This window comes from Acinonyx jubatus, chromosome D3 (assembly GCF_027475565.1).
Source record: "Acinonyx jubatus isolate Ajub_Pintada_27869175 chromosome D3, VMU_Ajub_asm_v1.0, whole genome shotgun sequence".
NCBI classification, from domain to species: Eukaryota; Metazoa; Chordata; class Mammalia; order Carnivora; family Felidae; genus Acinonyx; species Acinonyx jubatus.
The window spans coordinates 33,184,058-33,196,528 of NC_069392.1; the positions used below are offsets into that span (position 1 = coordinate 33,184,058).

General features: G+C 43.9%; 1 long non-coding RNA gene across 1 annotated transcript; it reads left to right on the top strand.

Moving 5' to 3' along the window:
* The first annotated feature begins 3,678 nt into the window (after positions 1 to 3,678).
* Positions 3,679 to 12,089, top strand: LOC128312442 (uncharacterized). Its single transcript, XR_008291775.1, has 3 exons — positions 3,679 to 4,075; positions 10,295 to 10,447; positions 11,029 to 12,089. It is a non-coding gene; the product is annotated as an uncharacterized LOC128312442 (long non-coding RNA).
* The last annotated feature ends 382 nt before the right edge of the window (positions 12,090 to 12,471 follow it).

Sequence of the window (12,471 nt, forward strand, 5' to 3'; positions counted from 1 at the left end):
TTTGCATGTCCCAGAGAAAGCAGCACGTGCCAGAGAAGCACTCTCAAGGCATAATGACAATGACACAGGGAAAGGAGTCCCAGGTGCCACAAGTGAGATACCTGGTACCCCTAGAACTAGGGGAAAAACCAAAATCCCAAATAAATGACTATTATCATTAAAACTTCATATATATATATATATATATATATATATATATATATATATATGTAACTATTACTCACCTCAAATTTGTCTTTTTATTTATTATTTGTGTCACCCCTCTAGAACGTAAGTGCTCTGAGGATAGTTCACTGCTATCTTGCACTGAAGAGGAAGGCACTGAATTAATATTTATTTGAGGAGTGAAAGGGGCCCCCGCCTGGGTGGCTCAGTCGGTTGAGCGTCCAACTTCGGCTCAGGTCATGATCTCACAGTTCGTGGGTTTGAGCCCCGCGTCGGGCTCTGTGCGGACAGCTCAGGGCCTGGAGCCTGTTTCAGATTCTGTGTCTCCCTCTCTCTCTGCCCCTCCCCTGTTCATGCTCTGTCTCTGTCTCAAGAATAAATAAATATTAGAAAACATTAAAAAAAAAAAAAGAAAGGGGCCTCAATCAATCTTCTCTTTACACATCAGAGAACAGCCTCATACCAGGCAAACAGCACCTTAGTAAACTTTGAAAAATAATGTTCTTATTGGCTTATAACCCCAGATTCATCATTAAAACTTTTAAATGGAAAATTTCAAACACATGCATTGGAGAAAATAAAGAATCTCTATGCGCCCATCACACAGTTCCAACAATTATAAATTCATTGTCAATCTTGCTTCATAAAGTAAATATTTTTTTCAAGTTCACAAATAAAGGGGAAAAAAAGGATTCCATGAGGCAAGAATGGAACCCTACAAAATATGAGAAATCAAAATGAAAAACAACATATTAAAAGTGTAGAAATATAGGTTATATTACTTTCAAAAAAAAACTAACTAGATGGATAATTGAATAGAAATTTAGACACAACTCAATAGATACTTAAACTAGAAAATGCCTCTGAATAAATCACCTAGAGTATAGGGCAAGAGGCAAAAAGATGGAAAACATTAAAAAAAAAAAAAATCAGAGGCTGAGAGGTTGGAATAAGATGTTTCAGAAAAAGCAAATGGTGGTGGAGAAGACAGTGAGTCTTCCAAAGCTGGAGACAGAAGTTTTCAAATGTGAAAGAATGTCCTGGATCTTTAACAGAATCCATACAAATAAATGGAGTCACAGGCTCACAGTCCTGTGACTGTGGAACAAACACTAAAGACAACGAGAAAATCTTAAGAACTGCCAGAGCCCCAGCTACAAATTGATAAATACACCTCATGGGTAAAATCAGCTTGTTGCCACCCCAAATTCATTCTCTCTTTCCATCTTAACATAATCATTTTTTGTTCCAAGCAGTACATCAGATTAAGCAAACAACAGCAGTCAAAAAACACACTTGGTTTTAGCTCCCCCCTTATGCTGGAGTGGCCACGTGACAAGATTCTAGTCAGTGAGACATGGATGGAAGCTCCCACCTCTGGAAAGTCTTTCTTTTATGATATAGGCATTGCCCCTTTATATAATCTTCATGGATACAGCCCAAATTTCTTTAAAAAAATTTTTTTACACATTTATTCATTTTTGAGAGACAGAGCGAGACAAAGCATGAGTGGGAGGAGAGGGGCAGAGAGAGAGGGAGACACAGGATCTGAAGCAGACTCCAGACTCTGAGCTGTCAGAGAGCCCAATGCGGGGCTTGAACTCACAGACTGTCAGATCATGACCTGAGCTGAAGTCTGACCCTTAACTGACTGAGTCACCCAGGCGCCCCTATATGGGCCAAATTTCTAATTGGTTCCTCTTGTGAAAAGAGTGAGAGACCAAGGAAGAAAAACAGAGAATATTCAACATTAAATTTAAGTTGTAATCTCTTCTGTTTTATAATGTATATGTCTAGAAAAACAAACATAGCAAATATTTAACATTTGCTAATTCTGGGTAATAGCTGTGTGGGTATGTTAAAATTTTGTCTATACATTTTTTTTTTAATTTTATAAGATTAAATCCAAAAGAAAGAAAAGAACTTCAACACAATGACAGGGCTCCTGAGAACAGAAATGAGAAGGTTCCAGGAGCTGGAGGCTAGTCTCCTCTTGGGGTCTCCCAGAATGAGGGAATGGAAGACGATGCATGAGAGCTCTGCTTCCTCTGTATGGCCTGTCCTTCATGGTCTCTCCTTCTTACTCCATTCTCCCATGGCTCATTTTCCCTCATGACTTTGTACACCCAGGCTCAACCTCAACTCCCTCAGCACCACTATTCATGCAAACTCATTCTCTCAGTTTCCCAGATAGGCACAGCGATCTTTGGTTCCCAATTTGGTCACTCAATAGAGACAACAATGCTAGCTGCTGCCTGAAGCTTCTCCATCCAGGCTGCAAGTCACAGAGCCCTGTCCCAGTTATAAACCAGCTGCTTTGAAATCAGATATGTATCCCTGGTCCACTCAGTGTGACTGGGGGCTGGACTCCTGTGGCACAGATGTGGGAAGTGGCCCCCATAGGTGGGTGGGGAGATGATGGTCATTTTCCAAGAGCAATTCTCTCAGGTGGTTTCCTCTTCCGGAAACACACCTCCCCCGCCTCCTTCAGCCCCTTCTCTGCCTGGCAATGTGTTCTTCTTCAAAAGGGAGATCATACTTTTCTAGAAAAGCACCCTAACTTCTTCAGGCAGCAGTACACCCCTCCGTTATGCTTCTATAAGCACCTTGTACTTACCTCTATGTACTATGCCACTTATATATGGAATCATAACTATCTGTCCACTTGTGTATCTCCTATACTGGACTGTGATCATCTCAAGGCTAAAGACTGTATCTTAGCTGCCCTTGTATTCCCAATGCCCATTGTTGTCCCTACTGAGTGGCTCAATAAGTGGCCACCATTTAACCTGTGAGCCAAGCCTTTCTAGTAAGTACTCTACAGCATGCTCATAATATGGAGAGTTCACAGAGTGGTGAACCTGGAGTCCAGTTCTCTCAACTTACAGATAGGGAAACCGAGACCCTGGCAAATGAGGGAACTTCACAGGGTCACATGCCTGGTAAATGGGAGCACTGGGTGGGAAGGCGGTCTCCTTTCTCCTCATCAATCATGCAGGAGCCCTTCATAGTACTACCCCTTCTAAGGGCAGTGCTCAAGATGACCCTCCCCGATCCCATTAGGTTCTGGTGAACTCTAAAAATGGAACCCCTCTGTGTGTGTCATCATGTTTAAAGCAGCTTTGGAAGCATATAAACATTTCTAAGACACACAGTGCTCCATAGTATCACTCTTCTCGTTCTTTATCGGAACTACCCTCAATGCGCACCAGGTCCTCCCTAAGAAAGGTCCAGGCACTCAGGCTCTGACATTTGTGTCTGAGGCCCTCTCTGGCCCACGGTGACAGGCAGAGAAAGGACAGATGTGACTCCCTGGCCCTGGCAAAGACCATTCCAGCTTATGACGCCGATCTGCCCTGCAGCCCGTTCCACTGTGTTGGAATAGGGCCATGCTTGCACAGGAAGCTCTGTGTATCACTCCGCACTGTGGGCAGGAACCTTGCAAAGCCCTTCCTATGACTGATAAACAGTGTTTGGTTTGGATCAAGAGGAAAAATAAGGCTCTCAGGATAATAGAGGCGGATGGGGAAAACACAGGACTCCAAAATGAGAGCAAAAGAAGATTATTGCTTTGAACCACTCATGTGGTAACTAAGTCTAGGAACAATGAGGGTTGCAGCGGAAACAGCGGCATTGGGAGAGCAAGCTTCCTTCCACCAGCTGCAGTCAAAGCTGCAGGTTCTCTGGGGCAGGGAACTGGTCTGTGCTGTGCTGTAGCTGCCAGAGGACAAACAGTGCAGGTTGAGTAAGATCCTCTTCAAAGGACCAGATCCCAGGCCTTCAGCCACAGTGGCTCACGGGAAAGGTATCCCCTCACACAAATGGTGGCATGAGACCATCTGAAAGGAAGAAAAAAGCAGATGGTTAGGCTTTGCTTACAATGGTTACATCCCTCTCTAACAATAGCGAGGTTGTATTATTTGTTTTTGTTGAACTGCTTTGGGTGGGCAGTTGGTGGCGGGTGAGCTCCCCCTCACAAAGGACATGTGTGAGGAAATGTCCTCCCTGTTTGACCAGCTCTGGGAGATGTTGTTTTGCAGAGCGAGTAACACAAGTTGAGGGAGAAAGGAAATTGTTCGGGGTGTTAGGAGGGAATTTGAGAGGCCAGGAGAGGGATGAGTAAGAAGAGAAACAGCTGGCAAGGGGGAGAAACTTGAGGGGTGGGGAATAAAAGAAATGTTTGATGGGGAGTTCCATTTACCCTGAAGAATGGGCTGTGACTTTTCTTCCCTGTCTCTCCAAGAAATTTTACTGAAAATTTCAGTAACATATGCCTTTCTTCCTAAGACCCTGTGGGGATGGGGTTTGTTTTGTGGGATGCTGATTTTGGACCAGGGTGGGTGTGGGGTGAGAGCTGAGCTCTCTGTGGCCTGCCCAGCTGGGTTATACTTTTAAATAAATTGTTTCTGTGGAACTTCCCATGCCAGGATCTCAGGCCTTTGACAAAAGTGCCAACTTGGCACGAATAAAGGAAAATAATTTCTTCCCTTATCTCTACTCCCAGAGCTCTGCAATTGTAGTTAAAACTAGATGATTTATTAATAATTTAATGCAGTATAGTACTTATTGAGAAATTTTGTACTTTGTTTTTCTCGGTGGCAGACTCTAGGGAAGAATAGAGCTGAAAAAAAGAGAGGTCACTAGGCAGGGCCTAGGATAAAAAAAAAACCAAAATAAGACTTTTTTTTTAATCCTCATGGTCTAGGCCTACTGAGGATAAGCAAGCCAGGTTGACCCAGAGTAGGGGTGGATAAAGTCTGGCCGATGGAAGGCTGAAGAGGGAAGGGATTGACCAGAAAAGCAATGGGAAAGGAACAGGGCAGGGGCAGGGAAATGGGCTTCCTAGGGCAGGGGTCAGAGCTGGCTGGTGGGCGGGGCTGGAGTTGACCCTGATGGGATGGCAATGTGGGCACCTGTGAGGCCCCAGGAGCCACCATAGTCAGCACAGGTCAGGTCACTCTGTATTAACAAATATACCTGAAAACTCTGTGGCTCCACACAGCACATAAAGTGAGTCAAGCTGCTCTAAGTTAGCAACTTTCCCGGGCAGTTGCCTTTCATGTGGTGACCTGAGAACCTGGGCCACCTCTATCTTGTGGCTAGGCCTTCTAGAACACGTGACTTCCAAGGTCATTGCAGAGGGGGATGAGAGGGCAGATCTGTATGCCCAGTATGGTGGCTACTAGACCCATGAGGTTATTTGAGTTTAAATTAATAAAAATTAACTAAAATTAAAAATTCAGATCTTCAGTGCCATAAGGCTAGTGGCTATCATAGTGATCAGTGCGGGTATGGAAAGTTTCCATCATGGCAGAAAGTTCCGTCAGATAGAGCTGGTGTAGGGAGTCACATGGGCTCTGGGGTCACTCTGGGAGGTGATGTACATCACTTCTGCCATATCCCGTTGGCGAGACACAGTCTTTTAACCTCAACCTCACTACTATACAAGGTGAGATATATGTGTGCCAGGGGAGAAAGTGGAATTGGTGAGTTACTGTATCTCATCTCTCTCAGGAGCTGTCAAGGGGTCTTCCTGGCCTGACTAGGAGTGACCCAAGAACTGCCCACCTAAGGTGCATCAGTGAGCTCAGGGCAAGCACCACAGCAGAGCAGAGGCCACAGGGTGGGTCCTCTCCAGTGTCTTGTACAATCCAAAGGTAGAGCAGGAGCAGGGGAGGGGCAGTTAGAGGCAAGGAAAGCCCTGAAAAGAGACTGATAGTTAATTTTTTCTAAGCTTTCTGAGTAAGAAATTAAGTCGGATTTTATTTGATTTAGAAAAATAAAGAAATCAAGGATTTTTTTCCACTTCAACTGCTCTTGGGCAACTTGCATGTTATGTTTCTCTGTCTTGTGAAAGCAATGAGGGGCAGCCAACATGTTCCTAAGGGTTAGAGCTGGGAAGGCTAGTAATGGGCCTCAATGACATCATGCATTGAGTGTTCTCAGCCATCTGAAACGCCCTGTCATTCCTCCCTTGGAGGTGATGTGGATTGAGGGGGAAAGCAGAAACTTTAAAATCCAATAGGTCAGAGTTCCATTTCCGTAATGGAAGCCGGGTCCCCAAAGTAGGATTGGGATGAGTGGGATCTGGGCAGCCTGACCCAGTGGCCACAGATACAGTCCATGGTACTACAGGGAAGGAACACAGAGACTGCACACTTGGGGCACAGAACCAAGTCTAGGTCACAAGGGCACCAAGACCAAAACTGGGAAAGCAGTTCAGGATGTCAGAAGCCAGGAAGATCAGAGAATATTCAGGAAGCACAGTGCAAGGCAAGTCAGGGCAAAGGGTTCCCATTGAATTCTCTGATCACCATGAGAATAGGATCCAATGATCTTGACTAAAAAGTACGGCAGTGATCTGCCCTGGACAGACTCTCAATCTCTCTGAGTCAGTTTCTGCATCTTGACCAATGGAAATGGTCATTCCTGCCTCCAGTTGTGGCAATGAAGACTAAGGGACATCCAACAGTTTTCTTTCTTTAATCTTCTTTTATTGTTGGTTTTTATTCTACCATATCTTTTAAAACCTAGTTAAAACCCTGAGTCCTTCATGATATTCACATGTGTGTGTGTATGAGGCAGTTTCTCCAACTAGAATATGAGATTGTTACAAGTATGGAACGCTCTTGGAGTACATTTACGATAGGTCTTCAGTGAGTTATTTTGCTACGGTGGGTAAGCTAGGGACCTTACTGTTCAAGCATGAGGTCTATTTTGGACAGTGTATAATTCACATAAGTTGTTAATTGATAACCCAGACATTATTCTGCGTCTTTATGTCAAAGAAACCCAGTTCAGAAAGCACGAGAAGTTATTCTCTTGAAAGTGTGAATCTCAACATCAAGGCTTATCTCTAGAATGCTGTGGCTAATTCTGCGCACAAGCATCAGGAAGAACATTCCACAAAAAGTCCAGAGGGACATGGATGGGTTGTCTTCCACCATGGGGATGGACTTCTGATGCCTGGGAACAGAGGCTGTGAGACAATGGGATGATGATGCCAGGGGAAAGCCCAGCTCAGTCAAAAGCACTAAGCTAAACAACAGAGACTCCTTAAAGTTTGAGAGAGGTTGTCTTGGTGACAAATAGAAGGAAATATTGTTTACTACGCAAGCTGTAAGCATATGGAACAAATTATGCTGAGGATGTCAGGGAAAATTATAAATAGATTCAAAATAGATTCAGATAATTCATGCATACTAGGCCTAATTAATAGGATCTTAAGGGAAATTTGGGGATATTCTATAGGCATTACTAATATTTGGAGATCAACTTCATGTAGGAAAAGTGCAAAACTCACTCAACACACATCTCCCAGCACCCAGGACAGAGATAAACTGATAGGGGGGATCACTAGCCTAACATTTTATGGCTTTTATTAGGTTCCTTTCTTTTTATGCCTTGGAGTCAAGAGCCATGGAGTTGTTCTACACTGAATGGGATTAAGTGAATTTAGAGAGCATGGAAGGGTAGCTTGAAAAAATGGTTTATATTTCTGGGAGAAAAGATACTTTACCAGTACTAAATAATTTGTAAATACAGACAACCTCCCCCATTCCAAATAACCCAGTTAAATCAACCTTGGCATTTATTCAACCTCCAAAGCAGTCCATATGGCCCTGATGTGCGCCAATTAGATGTGTATTACTACCAGCCGTCAGAAGCTTATCTTGCCCTGGAGACAGGAGTAAGCCTGTGCTTTTAGCCACACTCAAGCAGAAAATGTGAGAGAGAAAGGAAGTGGGTGGGGTCTACTGTTCCTAGACATAAAAAGAACAATTAACTTGAATAGAGAAGGGAAGGATTGAGGTTGAGAGGAACTTCAGAGATGGTCCAAAGTGGACCCAGCTTCTCAGTTTGTGGCTTAGAACAGGAGGTCGGAGGAGGGGAGATAACCAGCGGAGGATGCAGGGGAGGGGTGGATAGGTGAAAACTCTGGTCTTCCCTTACCTCCCATCCAGGACTTCCAGGACTAAACAATTTCCATGCTATGCTGATTAGCTTGAGTCTGGAACGAAGAATTATATATATTGATGCCTAGAATGGAAACTGAAATGATTCCAGGATTTTGTTGGAAATGCTAACATTAAATAAAAAGGTGTAGGTTTAAAAACAGTTTCAAGAAAGTTTGGACATTCTGTCATTTGGAGCAATGCATTCAAGGAGATGTTGGAAAGCAGATGATCCATCAAGCTGATCAATAATAATACTGACCTTAAGAACACAAAGTATTATTCCTGTCCCCTCCTGCACAAAAGAAGGCTTTCCCATATAGGTAGAGCTTGGTTCCTGCTCTAAAGTGTTAGCTTCTTCTGTTTTCATGGACAGTAGAGTTCTGACTATCATAATCTTTCTATTTTTGCTCAAGGAGCATATGAAGGAATGTTGTATAAGATAAGCATATCATTTGTTGGATACTTTTAAATGTTGGCACTCATGATTTCTAGATTAAAGTCCATTCTAACTACTTCCACTGGGGAACCCATTGTCAACACGGTGACATTTCAATCTTGTTTGACCTTACATGATGAGAACCACATTTTATGTCACAACACAGGACACAGGCATACACCCATACACACAACCGAAATACAGGTTTCACAAAATAATACTTAGCCTCACTACCCAAGAACCACTCAGACACCTCCTATTCTCATTGTTCACTTTTGTAAATGCTAGTCCATGTTTTTATTACCCACAAATGGTCATGACCGGTAGGGGGAAACCCTAAGTATGAGAAGACTGCACATGCTCAGTTCACCCCTCATGGACGCCATCCTCTAAGCCAGACCCGAGCAGCGAGTGGATCTGACAGATAATGGGATGCACACTTTTTCCCATTGCTACTTCCAGCATGGGCTTCCTACACGGCCCCCCTCCTTTTAGGAACCCCAGAAGGAGGCACTGCCACACCCCACATGTGCTCCTGGTTGGACTCAGCTGATGGTCTGAGATCTCCCTTGATTTTCCCTTCCCATAACCATTACCACTTTCAGACAGTGCTTGGAGCAGAGTGCTCAGTGTGACTCAGCAAATGCTGATGGACAGAATGAGGAACCAGTTTACTCATCGTTTCTTTGTGGATTTTATCTTTTTTAATGTTCATTCATTTTGAGCGAGACAGAGAGAAAGAGAGAGAGAGCAGAGGAAGGGCAGAGAAAGAGGAGAGAGATTCCCAAGCTGTGCTGATAGCACAGAGCCTGACCTGAGCTTCCATCTCACAGCCCTGAGATCATGACCTGAGCCAAAATCAAGAGCCAGATGCGCTTAACCGACTGAGCCACCCGGGCACCACTCTCTATGGACTTTAAATCATTCCATCCTATTAATGATGTACAAATCAACTTCACAAATCTCATGAAATAGCTTAGAGACGCATAATCAAATTGTGCCCAAAGCAAGACCTCATACCATTGATGGATTAGATGTATATAAATATTAGACAGACAGGCAGATAATGAGTGGTTGTATATGGCAAAAACTCAACTAATCAAAACTCTTAAATAATTACATTTTTATTTATGCTACTCATTTTCCGGAAAAATAAATAAATGAGCAAACTGGGAACAGAATTTTAAAACATCTACAGTTCCTTACAGCTCATGTCCATCCCAGTCTCCTGCCTCTCTAATAACTCACAATAAAGCACAATATGAATGAATATTCATAATACAGGACTAATTTGAGTGAATTTGGATTGGATTTTTGAGTGAATCGGCGAAAGTCAGAATTAATTAACTAATGCCTTTCAGAAAGGCGTTATAACAAGGACTGAACCAAAGGAGATTTGACTTAGTTAAGCAGAAAACTGAATTTTAAAGTGCTCCATTCATTGGAAGGAGAGGGGGTGGGGATTTAGCATTTCAGAAACCAGGAAGTGATAGCTTCATATGTAACGCCCACAGCTCTCTCATCAGTCGTGTATGACTTTCCCACCTTAAAGACAAGCAAACTGAGACTCAGAGCTCAAGTCTCACCATCACTAAGAGGCAGGGCTAAGAGTGAAACACAATGATTCATTGGCTCCAAACCCATGCTTCAAAAAACTTTAACTCCACCCCATGACCTCCTGGAGAATAGTTTATTTATGCTTTGCTCTCTCTCTCTCTTTCTTTTTTACTCTCAGTGTGTTGATGAATTTCACTTCATAAATTATAACTGCTGCTCCTTTAACAGTGGTGATAGAAAATAAATCCAAATTCTCGATCTCCAACCACAATATCATTAAGGACCTTCACGTCTCCGCCCTCTGTGGATTGCAAACCATACATCCAACATGGTGAGTACCCCCGACCCCGGTGCTGGCCTCACTAGGTTGTCACTCTGCCCTGCTTTTTGTAGGTCCATGGTGCATTCCAGCCTGTGTCCCTGGAGCCCCCCACTCTTCCCACACACGCTGAGTCCCCACAGCCTCCCGGTTGGCCTGCACCTGGGCCAGGTAGGCCAGGCGATCAGTTACCTCCTACAGTTCCCAGATCTGAAATCAGCCTCTCTTTCCCACTAATGGATCCCGCAGGGAAGGAGGTTTCTAATGACTAAAAGTAAATGAGGTTGGGTGCACATTTATGATGCAAATAACAAAGACTGTGATAATTCTGGACCGAATAACACCTGTCTGGCCACTATTCAATTCCCGAACTTACTGTGTTCCCCAGAAAGCTGGCCTTAACCTCTGCACAAGACTCAGCTGGGATTCTACTAGGCTGGGTATCGGGCCAGCTCCTCCTTGGAAAAGCTCAGTGCATTTCCCCATGGGTATGGACAACTATCTCTGGGAAGACATTCTATTTAAAAACCTGCTGGTGTGCTGGTTCTGTGAAATTCTACCTAATTTAAATGCTGGACAAACTTCTCTGGCAGGCATAAATTCAGAATCCTGGAGAGTGACACAGCTGAGCTATAGGTCACATTCGAAAGGCAATACTACTTATGCTCCCTCCTGGGACAAGCCGAGGACACCAGATAAGCTTGAAAAGCCTAAGCATTGGCCAGCTTCCTGCAGAAGTTTCTAAACCCCTGCCTTTCCCAACAGGACTACTGAAAAGAAAGATGAAGCTCTCCAGGATGCCAAGAAGGTCATTTGCCCAAGGCCTCAGAGCCAGGGGAAGGTTCTGGGTGTGAACCAAGCTCTCTGGCCTGTCCTCATACTCAAAATGGAAGGGACAAGTCGGTGCAGTTGGGGATTCCGTTCCTCTAATTATTCCAGTTACCAGAGGCTTTCATATCTTTTCCTTGTCATCCTAAATGATTCGTTTTGAGTGCTGAGGTTTCATGTTGAAAATATAATGAGAACCTTCGTGAGTTTGGAATGAGATGCAGAAAATTGCACTGGTGGCATTTCTCTGGGGACTGTGAAAGGGAAACCCTGGAGGTAGGAAGTGGATCTGGTACCCCTGGGGGACTCTTGGGTCACCGAGCAGCACACACTTCTCTGGGTTCCAATTTTCCAGCTCTTTTCTGAGAAACGTCGCTTGCCTTTGTCTTATAATCATGGAGAAGGGGGAGACACACTGTGGGAAAAAGCAGCGTCTGGTACTACTAAGTAATTATTTGGAATGAGAGGTTGGCCATCTTATAAGTAGCACTGGGGAGAAAAGGGAGGTCAAGAAGAGGGCGGCCAAACAGAAAAAAAAAAAATCAACTTTTCTAGATGCTACCAGAAGAAAATCAGGCGTGTTGGGTTGGGCTTTGTGGGTGCCCAAATAACCAGGTAAAACATTTTAAATACAGCTAATATAACTATTTTGAATTTGTGATGCCGAACAACTAGCTTGTCTGGTATCTGCTCCTGCTTGGAAACTTCGCAAAGAATGAATGTCTACTCTGCACCATGGAGATAGAATGTTTTCAGAGACTTTTCATGGAGGCAAGTAAATTGTGCCCCATTGAGTGCTTCAAAAAATGCCGTTTTCAAAAATCTGTCCTCCCTTTATTTTTTTTTAAATTTTTTAATGTTTATTTTTGAGAGAGAGAGACAGACAGAGCACAAGCAGGGGAGGGGCAGGGGAGAGAGACAGAGAGACAGAATCTGAAGCAGGCTCTAGGCTCTGAACTGTCAGCACAGAGCCTGACGCAGGGCTGGAACCTGTGAACCATGAGATCATTAGCCGAAGTCAGATGCTTAACTGACTGAGCCACCCAGGCACCCCAGTCCCCCCTTTATTGTTTGATTACCAGATACAACTTCACATATTCCCTGTTCTTAGAGAAATTTCTGGGGGTGCCTGGGTGGCTCAGTTGGTTAAAGCATCTGACTTCTGGTTTTGGCTCAGGTCATGATCTCATAGTTTGTGAGTTCGAGCC